At 43.6% G+C, this 13,979-nt stretch overlaps 1 protein-coding gene across 1 annotated transcript in view; it reads right to left on the bottom strand.

Moving 5' to 3' along the window:
• Positions 1-13,979, bottom strand: part of LOC145398943 (uncharacterized) — a 176,529-nt gene that overhangs the window by 160,745 nt on the left and 1,805 nt on the right. The window lies entirely within an intron of this gene.

The following is a 13,979-nucleotide window of genomic DNA, read 5'->3' as shown; positions in this document are numbered from 1 at the left end:
AAGAAACACACACACACACACACACACACACACACACACACACACACACACACACACATTAACACTGGCTTATTAATTCACCTTCCCGTTTTCTATAAGAGGATATTATATTACTATTTAGAGGAGATACAAACTTAACTAAATAGGGACATAATACGATAAAACACATAATACTAATACTAATACTAATACTAATAAAATAATAATAATAAAAATAATAATAATAATAATAATAATAATAATAATAATAATCAAAGCCGAATATTTCCTCACCTATCCGTTTTCTATAAGGGGATACATTAATATTTATAGACGGGGTAAACTTCGCTAACCCCGGGCATAATGCGATAAAAGTTGCAGTGAGGGTCTGGCTAGGCGGACTGCATGTAAAGATGGGCTTGGTATTCACAGTCCACGCTTAAGGCGGGGTCTGGGCCCGCTTCTCATCGATCCTACACCACTACACCACCACCACAATACCGCTATACCCCAACCACACCACTGGACTACGCTCATTCCATATCACTACATCACAATCACACCAGTCATATCACTATCTCACCATCACTACCACATCACTACCACACCACTACACCATCACACACCACATTACCACCACCACACCACATCATTATACCACATCACCACCACTATCTCACATCACCACCACCTCATCACCACCACACCACTACCACTGCATACAACAACGCTGTCCTACATGTCTTCATCACACCATACCACACTACAGTACCAGCATACACCCTTACCACACACATTGTCATTCCCTCACACCACACTTTCACAACCACACCACCACCACACTGAACCAAATCCCTATACCACACCACAACATCACCACTACCCTTGCACTCTACCACAAAGCACCCGCACCAGAGACATCACAACGTCATCGATCCTTCTTCACCACACCACAACACCACAATCACACCACCACACTGCAACACCACACCACCACACCACCACACTAAGGTACACTGACCTGGCTGTCTACACCATACCACCACATCCACACCCCTACACCACTACACTGCCACCACCACAACACCCTCACACCACTTCAACACCACTACACCATTACGCTACACTGATCCAGCCACATCACTACAACACACCTACACCACATCCCATCCACGCCACAACCTCTGCACTCTCATTGACCTTAGTCAAACCACCAACACCACACTGACTCAAACGTCTACACCTCACTACCACACCACAACACCACATTTACACACCACATCACCACACTACCACACCACAACACCACATTTACGCACCACAACACAACATTTACACACCACAACACAACATACTACCACATCACACCACACTACCACCACAAAACACCACATGACCACACCACAACACCACACTGCCACAACGCCACACCCTCACCACAACCACTGCACTTCATCGATCCCGTCCCTGCCACCACCACCACCACCACACCACGCCACACTGACCCAAATGTCTATACCAGCCACCCCACACCACCACACCTACGCCACACCACAATACCACACCATATCACCTTAACACCATATCACCACACTACCACATCTGCACAACCAGACTCAGCACCCATTGCACAATTACACCACACTACAGTTTCATCACACTACCACACCATACCACAATATCCTGATCACCACACCACACCACACTATACCACACCCTCACTACCACCACCACACAAACAAACACACCATATCATCACTCTTACTGCCACTACACACCATTACACACCCCTATCCTTCACCACCACATCACAAACACATACCGTACCCCATCACCACACCCTCACAAACACACTCCACCACCACACCCACTCCACACCACATCACACCCCCATACCCTCACGACACACCACCACACCCTTACACCACTACAAACACACTCTCCCACCACACCCTTACACCACCACAAACACACTCTCCCACCACACCCTTACACCACCACAAACACTCTCCCACCACCCTCTGACCACAAACACTCTTTTGTGGCAGATTACATAGCATATAAACGCACTCTGCTTTCACCGACACACTCTTACCATGCGCAGACTAGGCCACACACACACACACACACACACACACACACACACACACACACACACACTGTCTACACTATACTCTCCCACACTGACCTATTATTCAACACAAAACACACACACACACACACAATATCCTATATCAATAACTATACTAGGTTCCTTGTCAATCAATGTACTGGTTTGACCTATATACATTCCAGGCTACCTCACCACACCCCAAACACGTAGCGGAAAGTCACTCCTGCACTAACCACATCGTTATTATTATTACCTGTATTTTTATTATTATTATTATTATTATTATTATTATTATTTCATTTCGTTTAGTTTATATGAGATCCAACATGCTTGCTTGCGTCGGCCCTGGTCACCTAATGGCGGCTTTCAACGCTGCTTGGTCTCTGGCAGCCTCCCTATTCAGTCCCTTATCCCTGAGGTCACACTCTATCACCTCGTCCCAGGTCTTTTCCGGTCTGCCTCTCGCAACCCTACCCCCGACGTTCACACTTCTCACTTTCCGCACCCAAATGTCATCCTCCATCCTTTCAACATGCCCAAACCATCTCCATCTACCACTCCTCATCACAGCACCAGTACACTCCAGTCCCATCCTGCCTCTCAACTTTTCAGTCATTATCCTAGCCCCCCCAGGCCTCACAATCAATGACGCACTGCACATCCATCTAATCATCGTCATTTCTGTACGTTTGAGTCTAAGAATATCCTCTTCCTTTACATCCCAGGTCTCTCTTCCATACAACATTACACTCCTAACACGTGCTGCATACAAAGATCTCTTAGCACGGAGGGAGAGCACTGTCTGGCACACACACACACACACACACACACACACACACACACACACACACACACACACACACACACACACACACACACACTTCCCTTCCTCCCTTTCCCCTTCTTTCCCATACTCTCTCTCTCTCACCAAAATATCCTGTCCCTATCAATACCTAAAGAAGATCCAAGACGGGCAAAAAGCGTTCTCCCCCAATTATAAACACCACTTCAAAATGCGTGAATTATTTTTTTCCATTTTAAGATCGTGCGGCGATAAGTTAGGAATCAGTAATATCTAGTCTCACAAAAATAATAATAATAATAATAATAATAATAGAGAAAATGGGGAAGAAATCATAATATCTCCATGTTTCCTGTACGACAGGAACAAAAAACTTTACTTCCAGATAGAGGTATAAGGCTCATGCGCCAGGTGGGATGGGAGGCTTCGTAGCAACTCTTCCATTGCGATTTATTTCCCATTTACATCAAAATATTGTCGCGTTTGTTATCTAGATCATTTTATTTTCGACATAATTTGCATCGACCAAAAAAACAAGAGGATATAAAGCTGCAAAAGAAAAAAAATCGCCAAGGGAATAGTGCTACGGAATCTCCAAAGCCACTATCACCACGACTCAGAAATAAACAATAAATTAATTACTTTGAAGGGAGCTGCTTTTTATCCAACTCCCTGTGTATTTATTTTTATATTATTTTTATTAATTTGGCATCATTATCCCTAATAAGCTTTTTTTCGGCTGGATCTGGTTTTGAGATTAATGATACAAATGATGATGATGATGATGATGATGATGACGATAATGAGGAGGAGGAGGATACAAACAAGGACTGGGATGTTGATATTTATAATGATGATGATAATGAAGATATAATAAAATAATGATGATAATTATGTCGAAGATATGATAATGACACTTTAGATAATAATGAAGGTGATATGAGAGACACTACAGATAATAATAATAATGATGATGATGATGATGATGATGATGATGATGATGACGATGATGATGATGATGATGATGATGATGATGATGATGATGATGACGATGATGATGATGATGATGAACACACATACCCCCCACCCACTACCCCCAACCTCCATTCCTACTCACCCCACCGTCGACATAGACACATTTCTCTCTCTTACCTGAAAAAAAAGATGGAAAATTGTGATTAGAGAACTAGTAAAAGTATAAAAGGAAAATTATGAAAAAATTATAATTATTATTATTATTATTATTGTTAACAGTATTATTTTTATTACGGTACAGATGTTATTATCGGATTTTTCTTTTTCCTTTATTATTACAGACAGACAGACAGACACAAAGACTGACAGAAACTACGGAAGACAGAAGTTAAGAGGGATTAAATAGTGGAGAGAGAGAGAGAGAGAGAGAGACGAAACTGACAGCAACCTTGACTCCCGAACAACAGCCTCTCTTCCCCTCTACTGACAGCCTTCACCCGTCTCCCTTACCCCATCCCAGGCTATCCCTATCATATTACGGTACCTTACATCGTTAGCTGGTCTGAAGAGAAGTAGGCTAGATAGTTTCTCTCTCTCTCTCTCTCTCTGACGTGATATACAGACAGATACAAGGAGTAAAAATAAGTCAAATTGGGCAATGAATGTGAAAAATGGAGAGGACAATGAATACACCACACCTGGGATATTTACTCGCGCACACACACACACACACACACACACACACACGACTGGAACTGGATGTCTGAAAGTACTGAACGTAAGAGACGTCACACATTGCATGAAACCCACTCCCACATCGACTCAAAAAAATAAATTAACTAATAAATAAATGATGGCAGACTGGCATGTCGAAATAAATACGATAACGAAGAGAAACAGACCCCATACAACATTCCTAACCATCCACTCATCAGGTTGAGTAGGGTTACTGAGCTAGGGTACCTAATTAACCCATCATGTTCCCGTAAAGAGCATTAGGTGGCAGTAAATCTCAGTATCTCTTATGGACTACATTTAGTTTATTGGCTATGATCACCACCCAGCGTAGTAAATCGTTTCCCAGAGTACAGACGACTCTTTTAGCCTCACAAGGAAAAAATCGTTGGTGTGTGAGTTGTGGTGTTGTGGCTAACGTCTTGTTTGTATGGGAGACGGCTGTGGGAGTTGTGGTGTGTGGTGTGGTTGTTGCGGTGTGGTAGTTGAGTGCATAATGGTGGTAGTGGTGCATTGGCTGTGGTGTGGTGATTGTGATGTGGTGGTTGTGGTGTGGTGGTTGTGGTGTGGTGATTGTGATGTGGTGATTGTGATGTGGTGGTTGTCGTGTGGCAGTTGATGTGTGGTTGTGTGGTTGATATAACTGTTAAAAGTGTGGTTGTGTGGTTGATATAATTGTGTGGTTGGTGTGGTAGTGCAGTTAATGAAAAATACGTCATGGCAGCGAAGGGGTTAAGCCACCAGACCACCAGGAGTCCATTTCTTGGCTATGATCACCACCCAGCGTAGTGAATCGTTTCCCAGAGTACAGGCGACTCTTTTAGACCGGCAAAGAAAAAAATCGTCAGCGTGAAAGCCGGACCTGAAGCGTTGAAAAACCCCACGAATATAACTGGACACAGACTAGAATGGCGCGTCTAGTAAAGCATTTAGTGTGGTGCAGGTGTGGGAAGTGTGGTGGTGTGGTGTGTGGTACGTGGGTGCTGGTGTGTTGGGAAGATTGCTGTGTATTCATAGTGGTGTTGGTGTGGGGAGTGTAGTGTGGTGAAGTGGTAGTGTTGGTGTGTGGGGGGGGGTGGAGGTTGTGATGTTGTGGTGTTAGTGTGGGAGGTGGTTGTGGGGGGTTTGTGACGTGGGGTGGTGATTGTGGTGGTGGTTGTCTGGTTGGTGTGCTGTGTGGTGGTTGGTGTGGTTAATGAGTGGTTGTGTTTGTGAGGTTGCAGTGGTTGGTGTGTGGTGGTGGTAATTTTGTGGCGCTTGGTGTGTGGCAGTAGTGGCTGTTACGGTGTGTGTGTGTGTGTGTGTGTGTGTGTGTGTGTGTGTGTGTGTGTGTGTGTGTGTGTGTGTGTGTGAACTGGGGTAGTAGTCCTGAATGCACAAGCCGGACATAAAACGCTGAATAGACTCAGTATGTAGGTATCCACAAACCAGAGTGACGTGTCCCTTACAGCATTCATAGTGGTGGTGGTGGGGGTGATGTGGTGTGGTGGTTGTGGTGGTCTGGTGTGACGTGGTTAGTGTGTAGTGGTTGTTGGGTTGATTATATTGGTGTAGTTGTGTTTGCATGGCGGATGTTTGTAGGTGTCTAGGGATGGTGGTTATGGTAGTAGGTATGTCTAGAGGTGGTGATTATGGTAGTAGGTGTGTCTAGAGGTGCTGGTTATGGTAGTAGTTGGTGTGGTTGGGGTGTGTGTAGTGGTTGTATTGTTGTGGTTGTGTTGTGGTAGGCTGCTTGTGCTGTCAGTTACGGTGTGGTAGTGGTTGTTATTGTGGTTCTAGCTAATGGTGGTTGTGGTTAGCGAGTTGTCATGATTGTGGTCGTATTTATGTGATTCTGTTGAGTGTGGTAGTGGGTGTGACTGTCTGGTTGGTGTGGTGGTTGTGTTGTGGTGATTATTGAGGCGTGGTTCTTGTTGGGTAATTGTGAAGATAAGATGAAGAACGGAAGTGCCTAAGTTAACAGAAGGCAAAGATAACACTGATAACAAGGAACATAAAAGAACAGAGGCTTACAATAACAAAACCCCGAGAAGACAAGGGAGAGAGAGAGAGAGAGAGAGAGAGAGAGAACAAAGGTGAACAAGAACACAAGGGAGAGGAGAACAGGGGTGAACAAGTGGATGACACAGAGGACACCAAGAGGCTGGCTGGAGGGATGCATCACCTTAAAGCCGTCAATTATTTAAGAGTGAGACCAATACTGTGTCAGTGAGGCTTTTGACCACACTGTAGCCTAGTTGTGGTGGTTGTGTGGTGGTAGTTGTAGTAGTTGTGGTGGTGTGTAGTGGTAGTCGTGGTAGTTGTGGTGGTGTGTGGGTGTGGTGGTTGTGATGGTGAGATGCTGGGGTTGTGTGGTAGCAGACGTGGTAGTTGTGATGGTTATGGTAGTTGTGTGGTGGTTTTGATGGTGTGGGGTATAGCTGTGTGTTGGTTGTGGTGGTAGGTGATGTGCTTGTCTGATAGCTGTGGTGGTTGTGGTTGCTGCGGCGTGTTAGGTGTGGTGGATGTGGCACTGAGGCTTTTACCACACTGTAGGCTACCTTTCATGATGATGGTTGTTGTGGTAGTGGTTGTGGTTGTGATGGCGAAGGGGATGGTAGTTATGGTTGTGAAAACGTGGCTATGAGGGTGAGTGGTTGTGGTTGTGGTGGATGTAATGGTTGTGGTGGGTTTATAATTATGGTAGCATGTGGTAGGTGAGTGTGGTGGTACTTCAGTGATGGCTGGAAATGAGTGCATGTGGTAGAGATGTGGTGTGTGTGTGTGTGTGTGTGTGTGTGTGTGTGTGTGTGTGTGTGTGTGTGTGTGTGTGTGAGAGAGAGAGAGAGAGAGAGAGAGAGAGAGAGAGGAGTGAGTCAGTGGTGTGTGTGTGTGTGTGTGTGTGTGTGTGTGTGTGTGTGTGTGTGTGTGTGTGTGTGTGTGTGTGTGTGTGTGTGTGTGTGTGTGTGTGTGTGTGTGTGTGTGTGTGTGTGTGAGAGAGAGAGAGAGGAGTGAGTCAGTGGCTACTTAAGAAAAAAAGATAATTAAAGAAAGGGGAAAAAAACGCCCAACAGGGACACCATAAATTCCTTGCTTTAAAAATAGCTCTCTCTCTCTCTCTCTCTCTCTCTCTAAAATCGATCCCACACCTGGTTCTCGTATGGGATTCGAACCTAAGGCTATTCTTGGATCGTCTGCGTTTAGGCTTGAATTCCTTTTATTTTTAGAGAGAGAGAGAGAGAGAGAGACTTCCTGGTTCAGAATAGTGGAAAGAGGACTGACGTGAAAAAATTGCGCCAGGATTCTCCCTCTCTCTCTCTCTCTCTCTATCTATCTATCTATCTATCTATCTATCTATCAGGGTCGTTACTGAACAGGGACGAGAAACCCATTGAGACTCCTTTCTCGGCGTCATTCGGTAGTCAATAGATACATATTGATAGATAGATAGACAGATAGATAAATTTATAAACGGAGGAGAAAGTAGATAGACAGGTGTATAAATAGATATAGGCAGAAAGATATATTGACTGATAGATAAATATAGATTGAGTCAGATATAGAGTTAGACAAAAAAGACATGCAGGTGCAAACATACATAGATTGACTGATAGATTAAGATAGATAGATAGACAGATAGACTGACAGGTTGATAGATAGACTGATAGATATACGGCAGACAAACATATAAGTACACAGATAAATAGACAGACAGATAGATAGATAGATATACAAAAGACAGGTAGACAGGATTCTCGATATTTTACCTGTCTATCTGCAATCCTTTCCTTTTACCTTCAACTCCTCCCTTTCCCCCTTTCACTGCCCAGTCTCTCCCTTCTATTTCTACTCCCTCTCCCTCCCCTCCGCATTCTCACCATTCTTTCTCCTCTCTCTCTCTCTCTCTCTCTCTCTCTCACACACACACACACACACACACACACACACACACACACACACACACACACACACTCCAGTTAAAACAGATTTAAGACTGCAACTGGGTAAAGTAAAATTATCTGGCAGTAAAAATACATATATAAATAAATAAATAACAATAACGTAATCGTAGGGAAAGGGTTACACAGACCTCCAGGTAAGCTCTATCATGCAGACCTCCCCCCCCCCCGGGGCCAGGAAAGAAGGAACATGGTGAGGGGAGTGGTTAGGGGTCACGCAAGCCAGAAATACACACACACACACACACACACACACTCACTCAGGAAATATAATACCTGTCTACACCTGTCTAATTATCTATCTAATCTGTCTATCTCTACCTGTCTGTCGAAATGATATATGTGCGTTTCTATCTACTTGTCTATCTCTCTCCGTCTGTCTGTCTGTCAAAGTTATCTCTCTGTGGTGCTATCTATTTAATTTATCTATCTCTGCTACGTCTATCTACTATTTCTAATCTAGCTGTCTATCTTATATCTATCCAGCCTCTATACTCGTCTACTGAAAGGCTTGAATCTTAACTATCAAAACTATCTATCAATCCAAGTCATCTATCTATCTATCTATCTGTAGCGAAAGGCGATAGATATAAACAGAGTCGCCAGGAAACCAGTAAAAGAGTCTATCTCCCTCATCATCTGTTTTCCACTCCCTCTGGACGTGTGTGTAGCGTAAGTCGATAGAACGATAGATAGAAATACCATAAAATTAATACTACAAACTCTTCTTCTATCTACTTCATCGGCTTTATATTCCTGTGATAGATAGAAGAATAGATATGTTTCTAAAAATATCAATAATCCGATTTTCAATTTTTTTAGTTTATATAAAGTGACAGACGGACAGAAATGCCAAGAAATTAAAGTTCATAAATTTATCTATCTATATATCTATTCATAAATCTATCTATCAGTATCTATCTACAGAAAAAAATGTTAAAATAATATACAGTATAATCTGATATATTCCGTCAAGCAAGCCTATTCTTCTATTTTTTTTTTTTTCAGTATATCAGACGCATTTATACCCTAAAGAAACCTCAGTAGTGCTCTCTCTCTCTCTCTCTCTCTCTCTCTCTATTTCTCTCTCTCTGGATAAATGCAGATATTGGAGAGGACAACAAGAGCTTACCCCATAGTCTCTACTACAGCAAGGTAAATACAGCTAGGTAAAACACACACACACACACACACACACACACACACACACACACACACAGTCTCGGCTCGGTATCGCGTCGCGCCGAAACCACCACCTACATCAACACGTGTCGCAGGTAAACAAAACAGACCGAGAGGGAGGCAGGGGTGGGGTGAAGCGAGGGAGAGGGGTGGGGTGAAGCGAGGGAGAGAGGAGGCCAGGGGGAAGGGGAAGGGGTGTAAGAGAGACAGAGAGCGAAGATGTGAAGATAGGTAAGAAAGATACAGTAATGAGAATGAGGAAAGGGGAAGAGATGGGGGAAAGGAGGGGAAAAAAAGAGTAGGAGGAAGAGGGAGAGGGAGAAGAAGAAGGAAGATGGAGAGAGGGGAAAGAGGAACAGGGAGAAAGAAAAGGAAGGAGAAGAGGGAGGGGTGAGGAAAGGAAGAGGAGGTATTACACATGAGGGGGACTGGACAGACAAGAAGCAGTGAGAAACTGACACACAGACACAAACAGGATCACAGAGAGAAAGACAGAGAGGCACAGAGACAGAGGTAGAAACAGACAGACGGGCACAGAGACAGACAGAGACAGAGTTAAGACCCAAGGAAGGAGCGTGTGTCGACCCGTAGCACGTGAGGAGAAGGGATCGGCGCCCCCCTGTCCCTCCCCCTCACACTCAGCACTAACTATATTGATTATCGACCCGTTTTGCCCCACACGCTCTCACCTCACCCTCCTTCCTCCCTCCCTTCCTTCCTTCCTTCTCCTCCTCGGCCTCCTGCTCTTCATTCATGCCCACTACTACGTCTTTATTCTGTTCTACGACGTATAGTTTTGTTCTCCGCTTGTTCTCCGTAAATTCCTTGGTCTTTCACACTCCAGGTTTTTGTTCTAAGTCATATGTTTCAGTATTTTGCCACTGTTCATCCCTGCTACCACCACTTTGTTCTGTTCTACCACGCATGACTTTTCTTCTGTGTCCTCCGTCCGTTCTTCGTTTACTCTCCCATTGTCTTCCGATGTTTTTCTTCGTCTTTATCAACGTTTCTACATAAATTGCCCCACCCTTCATTCATTCCCTCCTGCTCTACTTTACACTGTTCTTCGACGCGTGATATTGTTCTCGCAGTCCCCGTTCTTCCCTTGGCCCTCATGTCTCCAGCATCTGTTCTGTGAGTTATAAAATATTCTCCGATCTTTTGTCATAGTTCATTCATCCGTTTCTCGCACCAGTTTTATTCTGATCGTGTAAAATCGTTCTCCTTGCACACTCCGTTCTTCCCTTGGCCCGTTCTGTCCCCAATTCCTCTTCTCCCACTGTTCATCATGCCTTCAAAATCTGTTCTGCGACTCGTAAAAATGTTCTAACTATCCGTTCTTCTCTTGGACTCTCTACTGGTAAAATGTTCCTGTTACGTTCTTCTCCTTGCCTTCCTACCTAAAGCTTTTATTTTGCAAGTTGTTCAAATTACATTCAGCGTCACTAAGGTTTTGTCCCACGTATTCAAGACGCCAAATATAATGCCACCAAATTTTTTCCTCATATACCTGTAGACTTCATCAGGACCGTTGTCTCATACTAAATAAAAACAGAAAAACGGAAAACGCAATCTTTGGCCCGTATTTTCTTCAAAGCTCCCTAAAACCTTTTCCTTAGCGATTTATTTTGTTTAACTACATCGCTCTGTCCTACTCTGTTACGTAAATTCTTGTAATATCGCCTCGCTTAACATACATAACTTGCAAAAGGATATTAACTAGCTATATCTAAAAATAAATCGGTAAGGAAGAGGTGTCAGGGAGCCTCCTTCACCTACGAGAATAAGGGTCTTTGTCTCATAATCAAGGTAATTTCAAAGTAATACAGTGTGTTTTATATTCTTTATAATTTGCACGTCTTCAAAGTAATTACAGACTTCTTTGCATCCCATACTGACGGTAATTGCATTTTACTTAATATTCTTTACATCTCACGTCTTCAAAATAATCATTACCTTTGTCTCATCATCAAAGTAATTAAGGTCTATGTCTGGCTAAAGTCTTGCGCAATGCTTTATACAGATCAGGGAATCATACAGGGATACGGAATGGAGATTAATGTGGGGAAACATTAACACTATCAGGCCGAGGAGGAGGAGGAGGAGGAGGAGGAGAAGTAGAAGAGGGGGAGGAGGAGGAAGAAGGGCTCGAGGAGGAGGAGGAGGAGGAGACTGACGAGCATAAATGAATAAAATCGCCTGCAGATGGCAAAAAAAAAAAAAAAAATTAATTTACACAAAAGACTACGATCCTTTCAAACGTCCCTAAGTATACGCTGATGGTTGAAGGGATGAGAGTGAGGGAGTGGGGGTGAGAATGGGGATTGGGAGGATGGCCAGACAGAATTTTGCGTGTTGTAGCGTGGTGCAATGGTGGAGAGGGGAAGGGAGGGAGGGGCAGGCAGCGGGGAGGTGGTGGAGGGGGAAAAGAAGGGAGGGAGGGTGGGGGAGAGAAGCAAAGGGGATGGAATTGGAAAAGAGGGGGAAGGGAAGGGGGGAAGGAAAGGTGTGATGTGGTGGGTAGGTTGTGTGTGTGTGAATGTGTGTGTGTTGATCGCTGTTTTGCTGCGAGTTCATGTGTGTGTGTGTGTGTGTGTGTGTGTGTGTGTGTGTGTGTGTGTGTGTGTGTGTGTGTGTGTGTGTGTGTGCATATCCCGTGGGCATGAGAGAGAGAGAGAGAGAGAGAGAGAGAGAGAGAGAGAGAGAGAGAATTTTCGCACTAACCTCAATTTTTTTTTTTTTTTTTTTTTTTTTTTTTTTTTATGTGTCCGACTCTGGGCATAGGCTTCACAGCCTGCTATCAAGGCCCAGCAGTCCTTAGTCTAACTCATCCGTATCCAGTTCCCTCCCTCACTTCAAGATACACCTGTAGATCGCACCTTTCCTCTCACACTGCTCTGAAACAACTGATCTCCAAGCCCCTCCCACCGCCCTTACCTCCAGCAGCCTCATCTCCCACCTGCTGCTTCGTTGCTACTGATTCACTGCTTCGTTTACACCTTCACTTGGTCCCTCACTCTCTCAGCCTTTCATTCTCTCTTTCACCTCTTCATTCACTACCTACTGCCTCAATCACTAGTACACATTGTCCACTATCGTTTTTCTCACTTTCCCTCACTCTTTCAATTACCGTTTCCTGTTTCCTCCGCCGTTTCGTTCACTGCTTCGCTCGCCGCTTGAGATTCGCGGGAGGGACGCAGGTGGGCAAACACGAGCACGAGATAGCTGTCCAGAGGTGTATTTTCTTTTCTTTTTTTCGTCCTTTTTTCTTCTCCTATTCTTTTCTTGCATTCATTTATACAGAATGCACACTTATAATGGAAGAAAAAATAGCTAGACAATGGAGAGAGAGAGAGAGAGAGAGAGACGAGGGGGGGAGCGCATGCAGACGGATAGAAAAGGACGGAAGCCATAAACATATAGACAGACAGACGACAAAAACAGACAGATCATAATATCTGACTAAAAGCAGCATTCAGAGAGAGAGAGAGAGAGAGAGAGAGAGAGAGAGAGAGAGAGAGAGAGAGAGGGGCCATACAGCACAATAATCAAAAATAACATTGCATAAGTTCCGCTCTGATGCCTTTGTATTTGACCGCATCAGTGTTCAATGATTGCTTCCATTTACTCTGATTCTATCATATTCTATCAGTTAGTGGGGAACATGATGATGATGATGATGATGATGATGGTGATGATAATAACGCTCTCCTATTTTTTGCGTTTTCACCATCCGTATATCTTGATGATGATGATGATGATGGTGATGATGACTGCTCTCCTACTTTTGCGTTTTCACCATTCGTATTTCTTGATGATGATAATGATGGTGATGATGATGATGATAGCTTTTCTACTTTTGCGTGTTCACCTTCCTTATTACTTGATCTTATCCCAGTTTAATAAAAATAAGGAAAAACAGATGATGATGATGATGATGATGATGATGATGGTGATAATGATGATGATGATGGTGATGATGATGATGATGATGACGATGATGGCAGCTTCCTACTTTTCGTTCCCATCCTTTTTTTTTTAAATCCTGTCTATCCTACTTCTAATAGACGAAAACAATCTAAGGTGATCATAATGAAAATGATGAGTTACTGTAATGATGATGATGATGATGATATTGATAATGATGATGATAATGATGATGAGTTACTGTAATGGTGATGATGATAATGACAAGTTACTGTAATGGTGATGATGATGATGATGAGTTACTGTATGATGATGATAATGATGATGA

The sequence above is a fragment of the Coenobita brevimanus genome, chromosome 47 (assembly GCF_032717465.1).
Source record: "Coenobita brevimanus isolate Jiangsu-jjx chromosome 47, ASM3271746v2, whole genome shotgun sequence".
NCBI classification, from domain to species: Eukaryota; Metazoa; Arthropoda; class Malacostraca; order Decapoda; family Coenobitidae; genus Coenobita; species Coenobita brevimanus.
Note: the sequence above shows the minus strand (reverse complement) of the source record. Positions and strands in the feature narration are given on the sequence as shown.